The sequence below is a fragment of the Gopherus flavomarginatus genome, chromosome 5, assembly GCF_025201925.1.
Source record: "Gopherus flavomarginatus isolate rGopFla2 chromosome 5, rGopFla2.mat.asm, whole genome shotgun sequence".
NCBI classification, from domain to species: domain Eukaryota; kingdom Metazoa; phylum Chordata; order Testudines; family Testudinidae; genus Gopherus; species Gopherus flavomarginatus.
The window spans coordinates 147,171,069-147,190,876 of NC_066621.1; the positions used below are offsets into that span (position 1 = coordinate 147,171,069).

Here is a 19,808-nt window from a genome sequence, read left to right on the forward strand (position 1 = left end):
TCACTGCAAATTGCTGTTCTGATGTGCAGAAAAAAATAGTAGGTAGGAAATCCTATTTATCAAGGTTACAGTCACCGCAGCTGAAAATTAATGCATCTGTCTGCATAATGTTTTTTTAAGCAGCACACATGTGATCTGAAAAGGTGCAATGTGTCACCACCCCTTCTCTCTTCATTTTCCTTGTTTTTTAAAACCTTGGCTACCACAGAAAACAATCACATTTCACCTCATCTTTTCCCAGGTTTTCTGAAATTCAGTTCCTGCTCTGTACTACTGCATACAGTCTAAGTACTAACCCTGACAACCTATTTGACAAACATATATTGCACATCTACTTTACACCAAAAAGCTCTGCAGTTGGGAGGGTTTAGGTAGGAAACTGAGGCCAATTTAAATAAACAGAAAGAAGGTTATCCATGAATTCCTTAGAAACACATCAGACAGGTGCAATGTAACTTAACTGGCAATAACCCAATATCAGAATTTTAGGGCTCACTCACAAGCGGGATAAGCACTCCGGCTTAGGAGTTTTTCCTGGTTCTAAGCCAATGTTTAACTGTCTATGAGTAGTCCCACTGCGCATGCTGACTAATACTAATGAAACTATTCACGTGCTTAAAGATAAGCACACACTTAAGTGCTTTCCTGGATTAGGGCCAGATAGCTCAGTCTCTTGCAGAAACAAGCCCACAGCACAATTACCACCTCACTATTTTACCACCTCACTATTTTCTTCCAGATAAATTTGTAGGTATTTTGAAAATATCACATTTATAAAGTATTAAACTAGTGATGCCTGATAAACCTAATAATGTCTGCTTTACAGCTATCCTCAAAAGTAACAAATATTCCTCTGATAGCTATGATCAGAAGGATCATCAAGCCCCATGAGCAAATAATAAATGGATATAAGAAATTAATTAGAAAAATAAGGCCAGCGATCTATCATTAATCCAGACAAAACTGACAGAGGAGTAAAGTGACAGCTAATGTTGCAACAGTGCTTCAAGATCCCATAGAATAGGAGGCACTGAATAGCAATTTATACAAATAAGGCAAGTATCTTCACTTCGGTAATTAATACCAGTCAATGGTTTCACTGGTTTTTCTCTTCTCATATCTGTACTTGAGTTCAAAATTTGGATTAACTCACTCTTATTCCAGCAAGTATATGAAAAAAAACTATTGGTATGAAAACCTGTGACTGCTTCATCAAGACTAACCCTTCACATCTGAAAATCTCAAGTATTACAGAGAAAATTAATACCTTTTTCCCTGCTACTAAGAAAATTAATGTCCTACACTCAGCCATAGGGCAAAATTATGAGGCAATAATAATGATTATCTAGTTGCTTTTATCTGAGTGTACACCTTCAGTATCACTTCATGAACACACACAAATACAATTAAAAAAAAACAAAGCTTCTCAATAGAACTGGCAAGGCTCCAGGATAAGTTGTGCCTATGTTATGTTGAAATTTACCTCATGTTTTACTTCAGTAGTTGATTGGTTTTCCTTAAATGTTTAAAGAACTTAGTGGAAAATGTAAATAGCATTCAGAGAACAATATATAAACAAGGCCATTTAAAACTGGATTGTTTCTTCAAAACTTCAGGCTGATTTTGCACCACTGCATTACAAGTTTTACACTGGTGTAACTTCATTAATTTCAATGTCATTAAATCAGCATAAAACTGGAGTGAAACCCTGGTGAATCAGAGCCTGTGGTGTTTAAACTGTGCACAGCTGGTGAGTTCTGCTTCATGTCTGAGCCAGATTAAGGGGAGGACTCTATCATCTTTGCCCCATGCTAATGAGGAAGAGGTTGGAGAACTCTCATGGATCTTGGGAGACAGACCAGTCCTCGCTTACAGACAGCCCCCCAACCTGAAGCAAATACTCACCAGCAACCGCATACCATACAACATGAACACTAACCCAGGAACCTATCCTTGCAACAAAGCCAGATGCCAGCTCTGTCCACATATCTATTCAAGTGACACCATCATAGGACCTAATCACATCAGCCACGCCATCAGGGGCTCGTTCACCGCACATCTACTAATGTGATATGCCAGCAATGCCCCTCTGCCATGTACATTGGCCAAACCAGACAGTCTCTACACAAAAGAATAAATGGACACAAATCTGACATCAGGAATCATAACATTCAAAAACCAGTGGGAGAACACTTCAACCTCTCTAACCATTCAGTGACAGACTTGAAGGTGGCAATTTTACAACAAAAAAACCCTTCAAAAACAGACTTCAAAGAGAGACTGCTGAACATGAATTAATACGCAAATTAGATACAGCAAAGAATCCTGTGGCACCTTATAGACTAACAGACGTTTTGGAGCATGAGCTTTCGTGGGTGAATACCCACTTCGTCAAATGCATGTGACATGCATTTGACGAAGTGGGTATTCACTCACGGAAGCTCATGCTCCATAACGTCTGTTAGTCTATAAGGTGCCACAGGATTCTTTGCTGCTTTTACAGATCCAGACTAACACGGCTACCCCTCTGAAATTAGATACAATTAACTTAGGTTTCAACAGAGACTGGGAACGGTTGGGCCATTACACTAATTGAATCTATTTCTCCATGTTAAGTATCCTCATGCGTTCTATGGGTCATCTTGATTATCACTTCAAAAGAAAAATTTTTCTCCTACTGATAGCTCATCTCAATTGATTGGCCTCTTACAGTTGGTATGGCTACTTCCACCTTTTCATGTTCTCTGTATGTATAAATATCTTCTTGCTGTATGTTCCAGTCTATGCATCCGAAGAAGTGGGCTGTAGCCCGTGAAAGCTTATGCTCAAATAAATTTGTTAGTCTCTAAGGTGCCACAAGTACTCCTGTTCTTTTTGCGAATACAGACTAACATGGCTGCTACTCTGAAACTTGAAGAACTAATGAGCTTCCGGAGTCCTACTCAAGATGATTTTACACCCAAATAAGAATCTCATCCGCCTAATCCAAGACTGGACCTGTAAGGTCTTGTCTATACTAGAAAAATACACCAGTTTAAACTATATTGGGCAAGTTAAACTAGGGCAAACCTCTACTGTACACACATTTAAGCTAGATCGATATAAGCAAGGGTTATGAAGCTCAAATCTATTTAGCCTGCCCAAGAAAAGGTTAAGAGGGGACTTGATCATGGTTTGTAAATACTTAAACAGGAAGATGATATCTGATAGTAGAGGGAAAAGAGACAGAGGCATAATGAAATCCGAAGGCCAGAAGTCAAAGCCAGAGAAATTGAGACTAGAAGCAAGGTGCAAAATTTTAACAGTAGACACTAGTCAATAATTGGAACAACTAATCTAAGGCTGTGTCTGAGTCTCCATCACTTGAAGTCTTTAAATCAATTTAGGACGTGGGCTTGATGCAAGAATCACCGGTCTATGTTATGCAGAAGTTCAGATGAGGTGATCATAATGGTCACTTCTGACCTTAAGTATCAGAGGGGTAGCTGTGTTAGTCTGTATCCACAAAAACATGGAGTCCGGTGGCACCTTAAAGATTAACAGATTTATTTGGGAATAAGCTTTTGTGGGTAAAAAACCACTTCTATGCATGGTTTATGGCTTTTATGTAAAGAGGGCATTCAGCATTCTATTAAACCATATACAATACAATCATAGCCCTGTGCTCGCTTACTTACAATAAACATTCTTGAAAAATACTGTAAGGATAATGTTCAGCAAGCATCTAAGAAGGAAATATGTCTGACCACGCAGAGTCGATGTAAAATATAAAACACGTATACTGGAGACAAAGCTTATCACCAGTGGGAGAAAACAGTAGGGACTGGTTTTCAGAGGTGCTAATCACCTTCAACTCTAGCTGAAGGCTGGGAGCTGTGGGGGGCTCTGCTCTTTTGAAACTCAGGCCTAGAAAGCTAGGCTCCAATCACTCTCACAAAATGCAGAGAACCCCGTGCTAATGTTTACCAGCTAATAGCCCTCACCTGTATTAACAGCCTGTAAAATCTCGCAGTTCCTGAAAGAGCTCCCGTCTTAATTCCACTGAATCATGTGGCCACTTGTTATAGCTGCCAGAAAAAACAAAAACCCCACTGGTTCCTATTACTAGATTTTCACTAGACATCAATGTTCATATATAGATATCACTCTCTCTCTCACACACACACAATTAAAGGTATCACAATGATGGACACAAAACACATTTTTGTGTACACATTCCTTAGATCTATCATTGTGATATCTATTGTATATTACAATTAAAAAAAAAATCCCCCTAGAATTGGTAGAAATCAAACCCTTGCTTGCTTCCTGATAATACTGTTTATCAGCTGAAACGATGGAAGAACATGCAGACTAAAAATTGAGGGGCGGGGGCGGAATATGCCTGAAGCAAAAAGGAGAAAATTGATTGTGGTTTAATTTTGCCAACTATAGCCCATAACATGACATGTACTCCTCCATCCCCCACTTCTTGGTCAATGGGATTCATAATATAAAGGGGTGGGAAACCTGAGACATCTTTACTTGATGTGATTAAAGAGCTCCACAATAAGATGGATAAATTGGAAAATTCACATAGTATTGACTAGCCATTAAAAAAAAAGTGGAGAACAATAGGCTTGATCCATATTCTATTTAAATGGATGGAAGTCCGCTGACTTTGATGGGCTTTGGATCAGGCTCATCATGTTGAACAACAGTCAAAAGAACAGAACAGCGCAACGGCTGCTAGATCAAGCAGAGAAGTAAAAATGTCTAAGAGTTAGCTAATTCACTATCTCCTGAAAACCAATATCTTTGCAAAAGCAGGTAGAAAATCTTGGCGAACCAGAGAAGAGCAAGGAGTTTATGAGTACTAGGAATTCCAAAGAGATGCAATTGATCTATTTGGTTTTATGACAGATTTAATCCATGAATGCTTACCTTAAAAACACAGAAAGCACCTATCATACTTTATGTTGTCCTTTATGCAGGTTTCTCCCCTGCCTGAAAGGCTCTCTGACACTGAACATACTCAGGAGATGACTTACTAAGGGGAGAAAATTCAATTGCCTTCCAGGTGTTTGTGTAATCTGACAGAGAGAACTAAATCTGCAATCTTTCTGGCATCTGGGATCATATTCCTCACTCCCCTACCCTTGAATACCAACAGTTTCTAAGGAAGCTACCAGTATTTTGATGGGATGTTCCATTGCCAAGGCATATCTCCAAAGGTCCATATAACGTATGCTATATATAACAGATCTTCAATGAAATCAAGTCATAAGGCTGCAAGGCACAATGCTTCCATGGGTGAATGCAACAATTAGTGGGAACAACAAATTTAATATTTATTCTTATAACATTAAAGTACAACATATCCTTTTACTTATTCATTTAACTTTTACCTGGAACTTGCTATATACGGACCTCAAAAGAAGCAGAGTATCAACAGAACAACCTATGTTAGTCTTAAGCAATATCATAAATGTTTGTAGCAAATTAATAAAAATCAAGGTCATTTGCCGGTACAGGACACTTGAACATTGTAATTTCACAAGTTATAGAGATACACATTTAAGACAATGAAAAATGACTCTAGCTTGAAATCTCATAGCAATGCACAAGTTACAAAATGCGTGCTCAGTTTTGTTGTTACCTTAACAAATAGCCATAAACTGTGTGCCTGTCCCTCTAATGTTACAACCAAACTTTTTTTCTTTTAAGTCTACATAAAATGTTAGTACCTTATGCAACACAGTACGATACAAAGTCATTAGATTACAGGATACACAACTCTTTGGCATTATTCAACCAAGTGCCAGATCTCATCACATTTTATGGTCGCTATAACTCAAGTCCAGACTCATTTCCCATTAGCCCCAATTTAACATTTGTGTTCATTGCAGGTCAATGTACAGGCCTCCTAATTAGAAGCAGTGGAGTAGAAAAAGATAACAGAAGTATGTTTAATGTATTGCTTGTGTAAAAATTGAAACTAATACTTACTTACTGGGTCTTACTAATACTTAGAAGCAAGGGGGAACTGCAACAAGTTCTTTGCTACTGAAGTGCACTTCACTACAGAGACTACTAAGGGTAATGGGACCAGTACTTTAGTTCAACTGTCCTGGATGGCTACCCAGCTGCATGGACATTTGGGAAACAACTTTAGCACATCACGGTGTCTGGGAACTAAAAACTGAAAAAGGCAGGTCCACAGAATGGGATGGGAAAATTGCAAGAGGAAGAAAGTTTTGTTTTTATTTGGGGTTGGGTCTTACTATAAAGCCTGAGTCGTCGTCTTCTCTCCCCTCCACGCCAATCTGAAGAAATTGTTTTTGATCAAATAAACGTGCCTTTATTACCAGCAAAATGAGGCAAATATTTTTGGTGAGCAAGGCAGGCTAATTTCTGATCATTTGCCGGAATGGCTTTCCCTGTAAGAACTGAAGCATGTACTGATTTCTTCCACCAGAAGGAGAAGAGCTTTAGTGGATCCCCTTTCACTACTGTATTGTAGGATCTCCTACACCCAAGTAACTCATACAAAAACAGAGGAGGAAATTTGCAAAGGAACAAAGGGCAGTTAAACACCCAAATCCTATAGAAAGCTAATGGGAGCTAGAAACCTGATTCCACTTTGGGCCTTTGAAAAAAATGTCCTCCTAAATACACACAAATAACCCGAGATACGGTGTTACAAAGGATAAATACCGAAAACTGACTGCCACCTTGGCTCACCTTTGTGGTATCTAAAAACATACATTTGACCATATTTAAGTGCAATTCTGAGCTGACACACAGGCTCAGTCCCTGAAACTAATTCTCTGATGTTTCTAGTGAGTGCTGTTTTGGACAATCTCCATTCCATTACAATGTTCATTACAGATCTTCTCAGCTTTTGATATCTACGCAGAATTCCTCATATTTACAGAAAGAACTGAGTTCCAGTTAGCAAATCCTTACTTTCTTCTTAAAACAGGAACTCTAATGGTCTTGTGTTTTTTCTTTAAACTGGCTCAACAGTCTTTTGATGAATGTTTGATTCCATTTTTTTAAACATATTATATATAAAAGACTCCACTAAGCGCTCTGTCCACTTAAAGCATTGCTGCAGAATGGTATGGCTGTCTATTGTACCCAATGATGACATCTCAACATCTCATGTGTTTTCTTGTGGCTGATCTGTGAGGAGCAAGGTCGCAAACAGATGACATAGGAATTTGTAGGCTCCCACTGAAGATTTGGCATGACTGTCGGCCCCTTCCCCCCCCCCCCAAATCAGTATTTCATGTCTGTCTTACTCTCAGTGTCTGCAGTGTTTATTGATACTTGCTCTCCATTCACGTCTGTCCTTGGCTGTGTCTTTGAAGTTGTCAATATTTATGTCGCATGAGTTAAGACTCTGCTTAAGGGTGTCTTTTAAAATGTTTATGCTGATTGCCCTTCCTGCACTTTCAGAGTTTCAGCTCACCGTAGAGGATTTTTTGGGGGAGTCTATTACCACCCATTCTGATAAAATGACCTGTCCATCTGTGCTTACATTTGATAATCACTGCCTCAATACTGATTGTTTCTGTTCCTTTCAAATATGTTAATATTTATCATTTTGTCTTCCCAGCAGAGCTTTAGAATATAGTGACAACAGCAACATGTGAAAGTTTTCAAGTTGCTTCATGTGTTTGCAGTGAATTGTCTGTTTCACACCTGTATAAAGGGAAGGCTACTGTTGCTGTACTTATATTGTCAGTTTTGTTGACAGTTTGATGGTGTGCCAGTTGAGTATCCTATGGTGAACTCTTCCAAAAAACCTGGCTTGCCTTTCATATTCTGTTTGATATATTTTGATCCAGGAAACTGCCCCTTGAGATGGTACTGCCAGGGTATGTAAAGTGATTAACATTGTTTAGCTTTGTATCATAGACAGTGATGTTTGGGTGGTGGTAGTGGTTGATAGGACTAGTTGAAAAAGGACTTCCACTTTTTCTAGGCTGATGGGGAGTCCAAACTGTTTTAACTTTATGTAGATGCTCTTCTGAACGTTATCAGTTGCGCACTTAAAAATGGCTGCAAAGACCAATGAGGATCAGTGCCAGCACACAGCCTTGTTTCACCCCATTATATATGAGAAATGATTTAGAGAGCGGGCAGCATCTGAGAACACTTGACCAGTCATGTCTTCGTGGAGTTAAGGTATGTTGTTAACGAATCTGGTGGGGCAGCCAAACTGTCCTAAAGTTTTCCAGAGGTCATTTTGCTCAGTGTCAATACTATTTTTTAGATCAAGGATTCAGCACATAGTTCCAGGTTCTGTTCAATACATTTTTCCTGAATCTTTCTCTCAACGAAAATCTCTGACCTGATTTAAAGCCACATTGGGTAACATGTAGAAGTTTCTCTGCTACGGTTTCTACAAGAAAAGTAAAATACAAGCAAGGATTTTACCACCTGCGGATAGCAGGGAGATACCTGTGTAGTTGCCACAGTCAGATTTCATACCTTTATTCTTGTATAGTGTAGCTACTATTGCACCTTTGAAATCCTGAGGATTTTTCTTAGTTTCCCAGATATCCTTAATTTTGTACAGATTGTTGACAATTTTAGGTCCTGCAAGTTTATTGTATGCTGTCTTTGACTGGTGATTTACCTGACATCACTTTTTTGATAGTTTGCACTTCTTGAATGGTAGATTACTGGGATATTTCTTCATATATGGGTTGCTGGGTTACTTTCCATCTAGTGTCAACCCACATATGCAAAAGATTGTTGAATAACTCAGTAAAGTGCTGCAGCCATCTGTCAGAGAAGCCTCTCTTCTCCTTGAATAATGTAGATCCATCTGAACTGTTTAGTGGAGCTGCTCCTGATTTCAACTGGCCATAAATGGCCTTCAGGGAGACATAAAACAACTTTGTGTTGTTAGTATTACCGTAATGCTGTATTTATTTGTTCTAGTTTCTTTTTCCTACCAGTTGTCCTTTGGAACATGAAACTGCAAAATATACTTCACACAGCCACACAGATTTTTTTTTTTTTTTAAGGAAACATTGGTCTAATTCCTGCTCGCACTAATGTTAGTGATAAAACTCTGTGACTTCAATGAGAACTGGATCAGGCTCCATATTTTTAATCAAACTGGGATTCATCAAAAAAAAGTGCCATGCCTTTTTTTAAAGTAACACATTCAAAATATTGATCAATGTGGCCATATGAAATGGATTAAAAATTGGTTAACTGATATATCTCAAAAGCTGCCAATGGAAAATCACCTATAGTTATCCAATGGAGTGTTTCTAGTTGGATCTTGAAGGATCTGTTTTTGTCCCAGTGCCATTCAATAACTTTTTTCAATTATCTAAAGGAAAATCATTGCTGATACAAATCTCCAAACGACACAAAAATCACTGGAGTGGTAATAATGATGGAGACAGGTCAGTTAGAGAGACAGATCTGGATCCTTGGTAAGGTGGGCTTTTTTGAATGACATGTATTTTAATACTGCCAACTGCAAGGTCATACATCTAGGAACAAAGACTGTGGATCATGGACTGTATCCTGGAATGCAGCAACACTGAAAAGGACCTAGGAGTAATTGCTGATAACCAACTGAACATGAACTTCCACTGTGATGCTGTAGCTAAAAGGACCAATCCAATTCTTAGATGCATAAGCAGAGGAATATCAAGTAAGTGTAGAAAGGTGGTATTCCATCTATACACAGCACTGAAAATGGGAGAGGGTTCAGAGAAGAGCAACAAGAATGATTTGATTACTGGAAAACCTGCCTTCTAGTGACAGACTTAAGAAGCTCAGTCCATTTAGTTTATCCAAGGGAGGGTTAAGAGATGACTTGATCACAATTTACAAATACCTAAATGGGGAAATAGATTTCTGATAATAGATGGTTTTTTAATCTAGCGGAAAAAGAAATAATGAGATCCAATGATTAGAAGCTGAAACTAGACGAATTCAGACTAAAACTAAAGGACAATTTTTTTAACAGTACACACTGGAACCACTTGCCTATGGATGTGGTGGATTCTCCATCCCCTGAAAGCTTTAAATCAACACCGGATATTTTCTAAATAATATACTCTAGCTCCAATAGAATCATACAAATGTAAGGCTGAAAGGGACCTTGAGAGGTCATCAAGTCCAGCCCCACGTACTGAGGCGAGACCAAGAAAACTGAAGCCATCAATGACAGGTCAAAACTGTTCTCTAAAAACCACCAATGATGGGGATTCCACAATGTCCCTTGGAAGCCTGTTCCAGAGTTTAATTACATTTACAATTAGAAAAATTTCCCAAATATCTAACCTAAATCTCCCTTGCTGCAGATTAAGCCCTTCTTGTCCTTCCCTCAGCAGACATGGAGAATAATTGATCACAGTCCTCTTTATAAGAGCCCTTAACATATTTGAAGACCTATCAGGTGCCGCCTTCATCTTCTTTTCTCAAGACTAAACATGTCCAGGTTTTTTTTAATTTTCCCTCAGAAGTCAGGTTTTCTTTTGTTGGTGTTCTCTGGACTCTCCAATTTGTCCATCTATTTCCTAAAGCATGGCACCCAGAACTGGACACAGTACTCCAGCTGAGGCCTTACCAATGACAAGTAGAACAGAACAGTTACCTCCCATGTCTTACATACATTTCTATTAATTTGTCCCAGAATATTAGCCTTTTTCACAACTGCATGACATTGTTGACCCATATTCAATCTGTGATCCACTAGAATCCTCAGGTCCTTTTCAGCAGTACTATCACCTGGCCAGTTCTTCCCCACTGTGTGGTTGTACATTTGGTTCCTCCTTCTTAAGTGAAGTATTTCAAACTTGTCTTTGTCTTTCATTTCATCTTGTTGATTTCAGATCAACTCTCTAATTTGTCAATGTTGCTTAGAATTCTAATCCTGTTTTCCAAAGTGCTTGCTACCCTCCCAGTATGGTGCCATCTGCAAATTCTATAAGTACACTTTTCACTCATTATCCAAGTCATTAATGACAACACTGAATACTATCAGACATAGGCCTGACCCTGCAGGACCCCACTAGATATGCCTTCCCAGACTGAGAGAATCACTGATAACTACTCTGAGTATGATCTTTCAACCATTTTTGCACCCACTTTCTCATAATTTCATCTAGAGCACATTTCCCTAGTTTGCTTATCAGAATATTTTATGGGACTTAAGGATGTAAAAGGTTAACCAGCCTTAACTGTTAACCACCCCCCGTCAGCTGGAGGGACCCCAGCCCTGGCCGAGAGTGACCCTAGCCGGCTCGCTGACCCCAGCCCCAACCAGCCGGAGCAAACTTAGTTAACCGATTAAATAATATAATTTTAATAGTTTAAATGGTTAACTTTTAACACGAGATTTACATCCCCAAAGGGACTGTGTCAAAAAGCTTACTAAAAAAAATCAAATCAAGATATCCCAAGTCTCCTGCTTTGCTCCAAACATTAGGCCAGTAACTCTGTGAATGAAGGAATTCAAGTTGGTTTGGCATGTTTGTTCTTGACAAATCCATGCTCACTATTCCTTATAACCCTATCATCCTATCGGTGCCTACAAACAGATTGCTTAGTATTTGTTCCAGTATTCTTCCAGGTACTGAAGACAGACCAACTGGTCTAGAATTCTCTGGGTCCTCTTAGACCTATCTTTAAAAAGGGATAGCTTTCTCCAGTCCTCTGGGGTCTATCCTGTCACCCAGGAATTCTCAAAGATAATTGTTAACAGAAGTTATGGGCCTGAGGCAGAAATTACTGGGCGAGGTTCTATAGCAGGGGTGGACAAACTTTTTGGCCTGAGCACCACATCTGGTTATGGAAATTGTATGGCAGGCCAGGAATGCTCATGAAATTGTGGGTTGGGGTGTGGGCTCTGTTGGAGGTGCGAGCTCTAGGGTGGGGCCAGATGTGAGGAGTTCAGGGTGCAGGAGGGGTGCCGGGCTGGGACAGGGGATTGGGGTGCAGAGGAGGGAGGTGATGGCTCCAGCTGGGAGTGTGAGCTCCAGGCTGGGACCAAGGTGTTTGGCAGATGGGACGGGGAATCAGGGCTGGAGCAGGAAGTTGGGGCATGGGAGGGGGCCAAGGGTGCAGGCCCTGGGAGGCACTTACCTCAAGCAGCTCCCAGAAGCAGCAGCAGCATGTCCCCAGTCCGGCTCCTACATGGAGGCACAGCCAGGTGGCTCTGCACAGTGCCCTGTCTGCAGGCACTTGGGGTGGGGGCAGGGTGCAAAGCCCCCTGGCTGCCCGTACACACAGGAGCCAGAGAGGGGACATGCAGCTGCTTCTGGGAGCCATGCAGAGTTGGGCAAGCCCCTTACCCTGCTCCCTGGCTGGAGTGCCAGAGCAGGGCAAGCCCCGGACCCTACTCCCCAGCGAGAGCTCGAGGGCCGAATTAAAACATCTGAAGGGCTGGATGCGGCCACTGGGCCGTAGTTTGCCCACTCCTGTTCTATAGCCTGTGTTATGCAGGAAGTCACACTAGATCATCATAATGATCCCTTCTGGCCTTAAAATATAGGACTGTATAAAGTATTTATATTTGCATATATCTATTCTTTTATCTCCACTAACTTCCACTCACTGACTACTGTCAGGCATAAATTTGTTAATGCAAATTAACAGTTATAGAAAATCACAGGAGTTGATTAATAATTACTTCCTACAATACTTTTATAAGATCATTCTTCAGTGTTAAAGAAGAGGGACCATGATAAAGGAAAGGGCAATCTAGAGAAGTGAGAGTCAATCTACTAACCTGGAAGGATTTGATGTTCAATTTATAGATCCCTAAAAGCTTGTATTGAATAAGATTTGCAATATAGACTCTGGATAAAATTTTCAAAAGCACGTAAGTAATTTAGGAACCTAAGTTCCATTGAAAGTTAATGGACATGTTTGTAATATCCAATTTTCAGACAGTAAAAATTTCAAAGCGCCTGTTAAAACATGTCCACCAACAGGACTGACAATGTTTCAATAGCCAAAAATATGTTTTCTAAGAGAATTAACACTTCTGGTTGAAATTGTGGGCTTGAGTCACCAAAATGCAGAGGGCTGGCACCTAAGATCATGCCTATGAGTATCATCAGAATTATAAAATATTGTGCAAGACAGAACCACAGCCTCCTCTTAGGGTTAAGGTTGAAACAATTAATAGATCTTTTGAATTCCCCCCCTTTTTTTCTTCCAAAATTTGCAGACTACACTGGAGAGTCTACTCCAGTTGTCGTTTTCTGAAGACAATGGTTTTTGTCTCAGAAGATGAAAAAGCATTTGCAATTCTCTCTCCTTTCTACAAATGTCTCTGGAGACCCAGCTTCAGATCCAGTCTCTGGTCACAAGTAAAAATACGTTTCATAGTTTAAAGACAAGGACTAGGATGAGACATCAGGTAGCCACTATAACATTTGGTATAAATGTCATTGCTCCACTGTCACTTATGCATTTAATGACCACTAAGTAGTGAGCGAGCAGCCACTGTATATATAGAACAAAATTACCCAACATGGTAGGTCCCTGTCCCCATAGGAGCCTTTCTGAAATTCCACAACTGTGTGCCATTGCAAACATCCTGCTCTACCCGAGCTAGTCTGGTCTTTACCAATAATTCTAACCTTTGCTGCAAGAATGAGCCCCCCACAGAGGTCAGAAGAACATAGGGATTCCCCTACCAATAAAGCTTGCAACCAGAGCTCAACATAGTACATTCAGGTCAAAATGTCAGCTTCTATACACAAGAGGTGTATGCCATATGGATACATGAGTTCAGGGCAGTCATAGGCAATGTCCTTGTGCTTCAGTATCTGGACCCCAGCAGATCTTCTTTCATGCTGCCCCCCATGCCTTGGGCATCCTTCTTAACAAAATAAGTGCTGTCTCTCTCTCTCTCTGCAAACTCGCTTCTTCCACCGATCCTTTTGGTAGAGTAAACTTTCAAAAGCGCAAAAGTGATTCAGCAGCCTAAGTCCCATTTTCAAGAGTGACAGATACTTAGTTTCCAGTGAGGCTAAGGAATTTAAATCCTGTTAGTGGCTTAAGTCTCTTGGAAATGTTCTTTGGAAACATTCTTTGGAAAGTTTATGCTTTGGCTACTCACTCACCTGATCTGTTTTTCTGGGTCAAGTCATGTCGGTGTTAGATTGTACCATCTCCAGGGCAGAAGCCATGCCTTAGTCCATAGTTTGCACAGCACTTAGTGCATGTTTAGCCTACATCCATATTTAATTATGACTCAGCAGCCATGGCAATGACTTATTACCCTACACAGTGATGTTCATCGATAAAACAATCTTAGTGGGAATAATATTTGTTCTATTGTTCAAAATCAGGAGGGCAGGGTTGCTTTCAACACAAGTCCACGAGAAGCCAAATCCTCCCTCTACTGCCCAGCCCAAGCATTTGGGCTTGGCATTGGGGGGGGGGGGGAGGGAAAGAAGCAGCAAAGCACAGATATGACTGCCTTATGATGCTCCCCATACCTCACTGTGGTTGGGTATTCATGTAGAATCATATTGCTTGACACAGAGGATGTCTCTGGGATGCATACCTGTTATAGCTCCCCTCACCTTCCCCAAGTCCTGTGCTCACCTAAAGCAATGCAGTAGCACCAGTGCAGCTGCCACATGACCTGCCATGGTGGTGATGGAGGATTTGCCTTTGGGAGTCCTCCTCCCATATGTCGTTACTACTTTTCTGGGAACAACTGGCTTATTTAGCAGAGTAAAAATAAAATCCATGGAAGCACCTCACTAACAAAAGGTGCAATTAATGTATGTGGGTGAGAGGGGCAAGTATGTTTATTTAGACATCATTTTTTGTTTCTATATTTACAAAAAAAATTGCTAAATTTAGACAGATTTCTTGCCCAGTGGGTTGTGGAGTGTCCAGGCTGTTTGATGTGTTTTACAGCCTCTCCTTTATTTGTAGTTCTTGCTTTACCTATTGTTTTTGCTTTCCTAAGGCAGCTGGCTGCTGAAACACTGTTATAAAACCAGGCTGCAAACATTTAGTGGTGTTGCCATTTCAAACACAAGGCTCAGCTGTAACAGCTGTGAGGCAAGGTTATGCTGTGTCAGCTGCTGGATCCCGCAGAAAGGGCAAAAAATGCTGAATAAAAACAAATATAAAAACACGAATTAACAAGATTGCGGGCTTTGCAGTTGATCACCATCCATTGGTGAGGCCCCAAATTCAGTAAGCACTATCCTATGGACAACAGTACAAGCCTCTGTTGGAACTTCCATCTATCTTAGGCATTTATACAATTTCCATTACCGTAGTATCTGAACGCCTCACCTCTTTTTTGGTGCATTTACCCTCACAACAGGGCGGAAAGTCCTATTATCCCCATTTAACAGATGGGGAACTGAAGCAAATTGAGGCTAGGGCCATGTCTACCACTGGGAGTGCTTTCCCAGTGTACTACACCAGCAAAGCACTTCTAGTGAGGACGCAGCTTGTACCACAAAAGCTGCACTTCTACCAGCAGAGGTTATTCCATAGGAGCTATATTGGTAAAAGTGCAGTTTTGCCAGTATACCTGCATCTACACTAGAGGCTTTTGCAAGTACAGCTCTGTTGGTCAGGGATTCATACCTCTTCACCCCCTCACCCCCCAGACAAACATAACTATGCCAGCAGAGGTCTGTAATGTAGATATGGCCTAAGTGACTTACTCCAGGTCACCCAGGAAGTCTCATGGGGCAGTGAATCGAACCAGGGCCTCCTGAGTCCCAGAACACTGCTCTAACCATCCTTCTTACTTGTGCTGTTGGACTCCTTGAGAAAGGAGTAAAACACAGCAGTGAGTTCCTTTAGTGTTTATGAGCCAGAGTATGCCATCCTTTCTGACACTGAGTAGTACTATACTCCACAAACAGTCCCACTGACATGCATGGAAGTACTTCAGGAGTGAGGTCGTACTCCATGAGAGCAAGAGTGGCACAATCAGGCCTACGATAAAGTGACTCATGCGTCTGTTTGCTGCCTTGTGGCTGGATGTGGTGTTATTAGGATTTTCCTCTCCCTAGCCTTGCTGCCCCACTGTTCAGGTCTGCGGTTGGCCCTCTCTCTCTTGTGACTTGGCCTTCTGCTCAGGTCACTGTCATGTCTCACTCCTTTCAGCATATGTCAGAGTCCAATCCGGTAACAGTCTGGCAGCCTTGTTTCAAGCTCCAACAGCACACCCAGGCCCACTAGGCCTTATGACCCGTGTCTGGAGCTTTCCCCAGGCCTTATAGGAAACCCAGTCCCTCCCTCCAGCCAGGGACCCTGGAGCACATGGCTAATGTCTGCATGTTCCAACCTCCTTTTCTGTCCCTGGGCTTCTTCCTATGGCAGCCTGCCTCTACACCTTCTTCCCTAGCTCCCAGAGGAACAGTTACAAAGAAAGGCAGAACACAAAAATAGTTCAAATGTGCCCTGGCCTCCCTCCTTTCAGGAGATCCCTGCCAAGCTGTACCTGACTCAGCATCCTCAGGGCTATAGTGCAGCGTTCACAGGAAGCCTCTGCTAGCTGTGTCCTCTGCGGTGTTCTTTCCTCAGGGCTAGTGGGGAGAGGTCTGTCCATCTCTTAGGACTTGGCTTCTCCCCCAAAACTGGCATGCCTTGCAGGTCCAGAAGTGGGGGGGGGGGGCTGCCTGAGCCCAAAGCTGCTCTTTACCTCTTCTTGCCTGGTGTGGGGTTGGTACATCCTGTGACATGGCCCTATGTATTACTCATCTCTAAAAGAATTTGCTACCACAGCTCACAAAGTAATTTTCTCAGGAGATAAGTCTCCTACCATGAAGTAAAAGCCTATTCTTTTCTTTTTAGGGACAGATTCTGATCTTAAGTACACAGCAGAGATCCTGTAAAACCAGCTACTGTGCATGTGTACATAAAGGCAGCTGATCTTACCAGATAGCTCAAGATTTTGCAACACTCGTTTGTGTTGTAAAACACAGACAAGTCAACCAGCAGGCAACAGCACCTGAAAAAGCCCTGATCTCTAAGTACTATTCCAATAGCCAAAGAGCCTGCAGTCTCAACCTGTTGGCATGCTCATTGAGATTCCCTGTGACATAGGGAGCTGCAGCAATCACATTCCTTTTTTCCACTTAGCATATGAATGGTCTCTACCGAGTTGGGTGCTCCTGACCAACTCCATATTATGAGTGCTATAAGTATATGCATCGCTGTACAATGTGTGAATTGCAACAAACAAAAAACAGTCTCTGACCCAGAGAGCTTAATCTGAGGTGGGATTTTTGAAAGCACTCAGCGCTGGCCTACCTCTGCTCCCATCAAATCTATGTTAAAACTCCCACTGACATCAGTGGGAGCAGAGTTAGGCCAATGCTGAAGGTTTTTTTGGTTGTTTTTTTAAATCTCAATACCAATCCTTTGGAACAGTGTTTTGTTGTTTTATGGAACAGGTGGGGTTCCTAGAGCTGTAGGAAGGAGGAAAGGAAGGGAACTTGGCATATATTAAACGGGAGGCTGTAAGAGTGGTCTGAAGGAATGTATGAAAGCTAGGGATGAGTGAAGTTGTAGCATTGCACTAACACTGTCGTCAACAGGACCTGCTACATATTGCTCAACATTTTAGCCAGTGGATGCTTTTTCAAGTTCCCATTTTGGACCAGCGACTTTGGCAAGACAGATTCCTTCATCTGAGTGCTCATCCCTTTATATAACAGATTGGAATAGTTACAGGTTTCCCTAACAGCACATCTTCTTTCCAGCAGCCCGTTTTAAGGGCTGGATGACTTGTGCCAGTATGGTAGAGGCAGGATAGAGGTAAGGTACATAGTTTCCACCTTGATAATCCCAGATAAGGAGCAGGAAGAGTTATATATGTCTCATGTAAACTAAGGCCCATGGGATTGTTTTCAACCAAGAAACCAAGAGGCCTAGGAGATGTCCAATGGACTCCTTGGAGTTGGAGAAGGACTGAGTCAACTGCTGCAAATCCATGACAGTCTCTTAAATACATCCTCCAGTATTTTATCCACTGAATCTCAAGATGCCATTATCCTCTGCTGAGACTGTTTTTCTTTTGGTGAGAGAAGAAAAGGAGGCAGCCACTCAAAGGGCTAAGAAAAACGTAGGGTTTTTTTTACCATTTACAGTTTAAGGCTAAGTCTATTAACAAACCCCACATTTGTGGGATCTTCCATTCCAAATTAGCTGTGCACTGAAGTGAAACTGGAATAGGATCCCCCATGTTCTTCCTCATTTTGAGATCACCTTGGTATGCAGATCTCCCCCCCCCCCCACGATTTAAAGTGAAGTGAATCAAGGTAATCAGAGTCGAATAGTTTGCCCAATCCCTTAGAGCCTGAATGTGCATTCTCAGCTGAGGGAAGAGGAGGTTCCCCCTTCCCGCTGTTAGAAGAGGGATGGAGTTTATTTGGGTTTATTCCTGTGCTTCTCTCTGTCTTTGTACCTTCTTGAAGAGAGAGAGAGACAGGAGATAAAGGCAGTAGCCAGGGTCCATCTTCTGAAGTCTCCTCTGGAGGTGATGTAGATGGAAAAAGTGGTAGGGAGTAGAGAAAGTGCACGAACAGCCTTTTCTGCGCAGAGCAGGTGACACGGGGCACAGAACGGCTACAGAACTGGGGTATAGTGGCCTCTTAGCCAAAAATTCTCAAGTTACAAAGTATGACTGTGCTGATAAAATGCCTGTAAGAAAGTGCCCAAGTTCCTTAAGGTCAGGCTGATGTAGCTGAGAATGGAGGAGTCACAGAGGTCCCTGAGTGAAGAGAGAAAAGACTTATCATACCAGACCCTAAGTCCCTTGGAGAAATCTCCAGACAAAAAGGTGTTCAAGAGAATCTTGAGAGGAGGGGAGATCACCTGCTTTGGAGCAGACACAGAGCAATCTCTTATTCAGGGCGAGCCACTTCACATGTAGTTTCCTGCGCAGCTCTGCTGGTCATGCCTGTCTGCCTTTCCAGATAGGCTTGCCTACCATTTTGGAGTGAGAAAGCCTAACATGCTGTGAGCCTCAGCTACAGTCTAAGCCGAGCTGCAGTGGTGGCCTTGCAAGCCATGTGAGCAGGCACAACTGCGCCACATTCACCCTATAAACAACTGAGGGCAGAAAAAGTCATTTTCTAAATGTTTGCAGAGTGCCTAGCACAAAGGGGCCCCAGCCTGGCTGACCTCTAGGGATCACTATCATATACATCTTAAGTAATAATCATCCCCAGGTGGATGTGCACTGTGTCTGCAGCCACCTATGAGGATGGGGGGAGGGGGGCGGAAATAAAGGAACTAGAGAGAAGTTTACCTACTAATCCCACCAAGCCCCGTTACCCCCATTTTTTCCAGTTATTTAGAGAAAGCGCAGCTAGAGAATAAGCTCACAAAAGCAGCATGTTAGAGCCACAGACTATGCGCCTATCGTGGACAGAGCGAGAGCTTTGCTGCTTTGCCCATCTTCACTGGGACTCCAGCTGACTGGTCCTCCAGAAAATGCTTTCCCTGTGGCAATTCCAGATCGAGTAGTAATGAAATAAATGTTACTGAATAATAAATTAGTTGGATTTTTTGTGGAAACATGTCAAATGTAGAAAAATAATACTACTTTCAGCATGAAAGTAACTCAAGCGTGTAGAAAATATATTACATCAACTCTAAGAAGAAATCTAATCCGGTAATGTTTTCAGGATCACATTTTGTTCAGACACTCATTTGAATTACTATCAAGCTATTTTTAAAGAAATCTCTTTACTGAAGAAAATATCAATAAATTAAAATTATTTTTTAAACTAATGAATTTCCTCTTTTACAAAGCAATTTGTTTAGATAATAGAAAGATGTCCAAG

At 41.6% G+C, this 19,808-nt stretch overlaps 1 protein-coding gene and 1 long non-coding RNA gene across 2 annotated transcripts in view; both read right to left on the bottom strand.

The window, feature by feature from the left end:
• Nucleotides 1-19,808, bottom strand: part of LOC127051001 (uncharacterized) — a 427,926-nt gene that overhangs the window by 113,863 nt on the left and 294,255 nt on the right. The window lies entirely within an intron of this gene.
• The window catches only part of MNAT1 (MNAT1 component of CDK activating kinase), a 212,574-nt gene that overhangs the window by 25,767 nt on the left and 166,999 nt on the right, over nt 1-19,808 (bottom strand). The gene's annotated exons all lie outside the window — the stretch shown is intronic.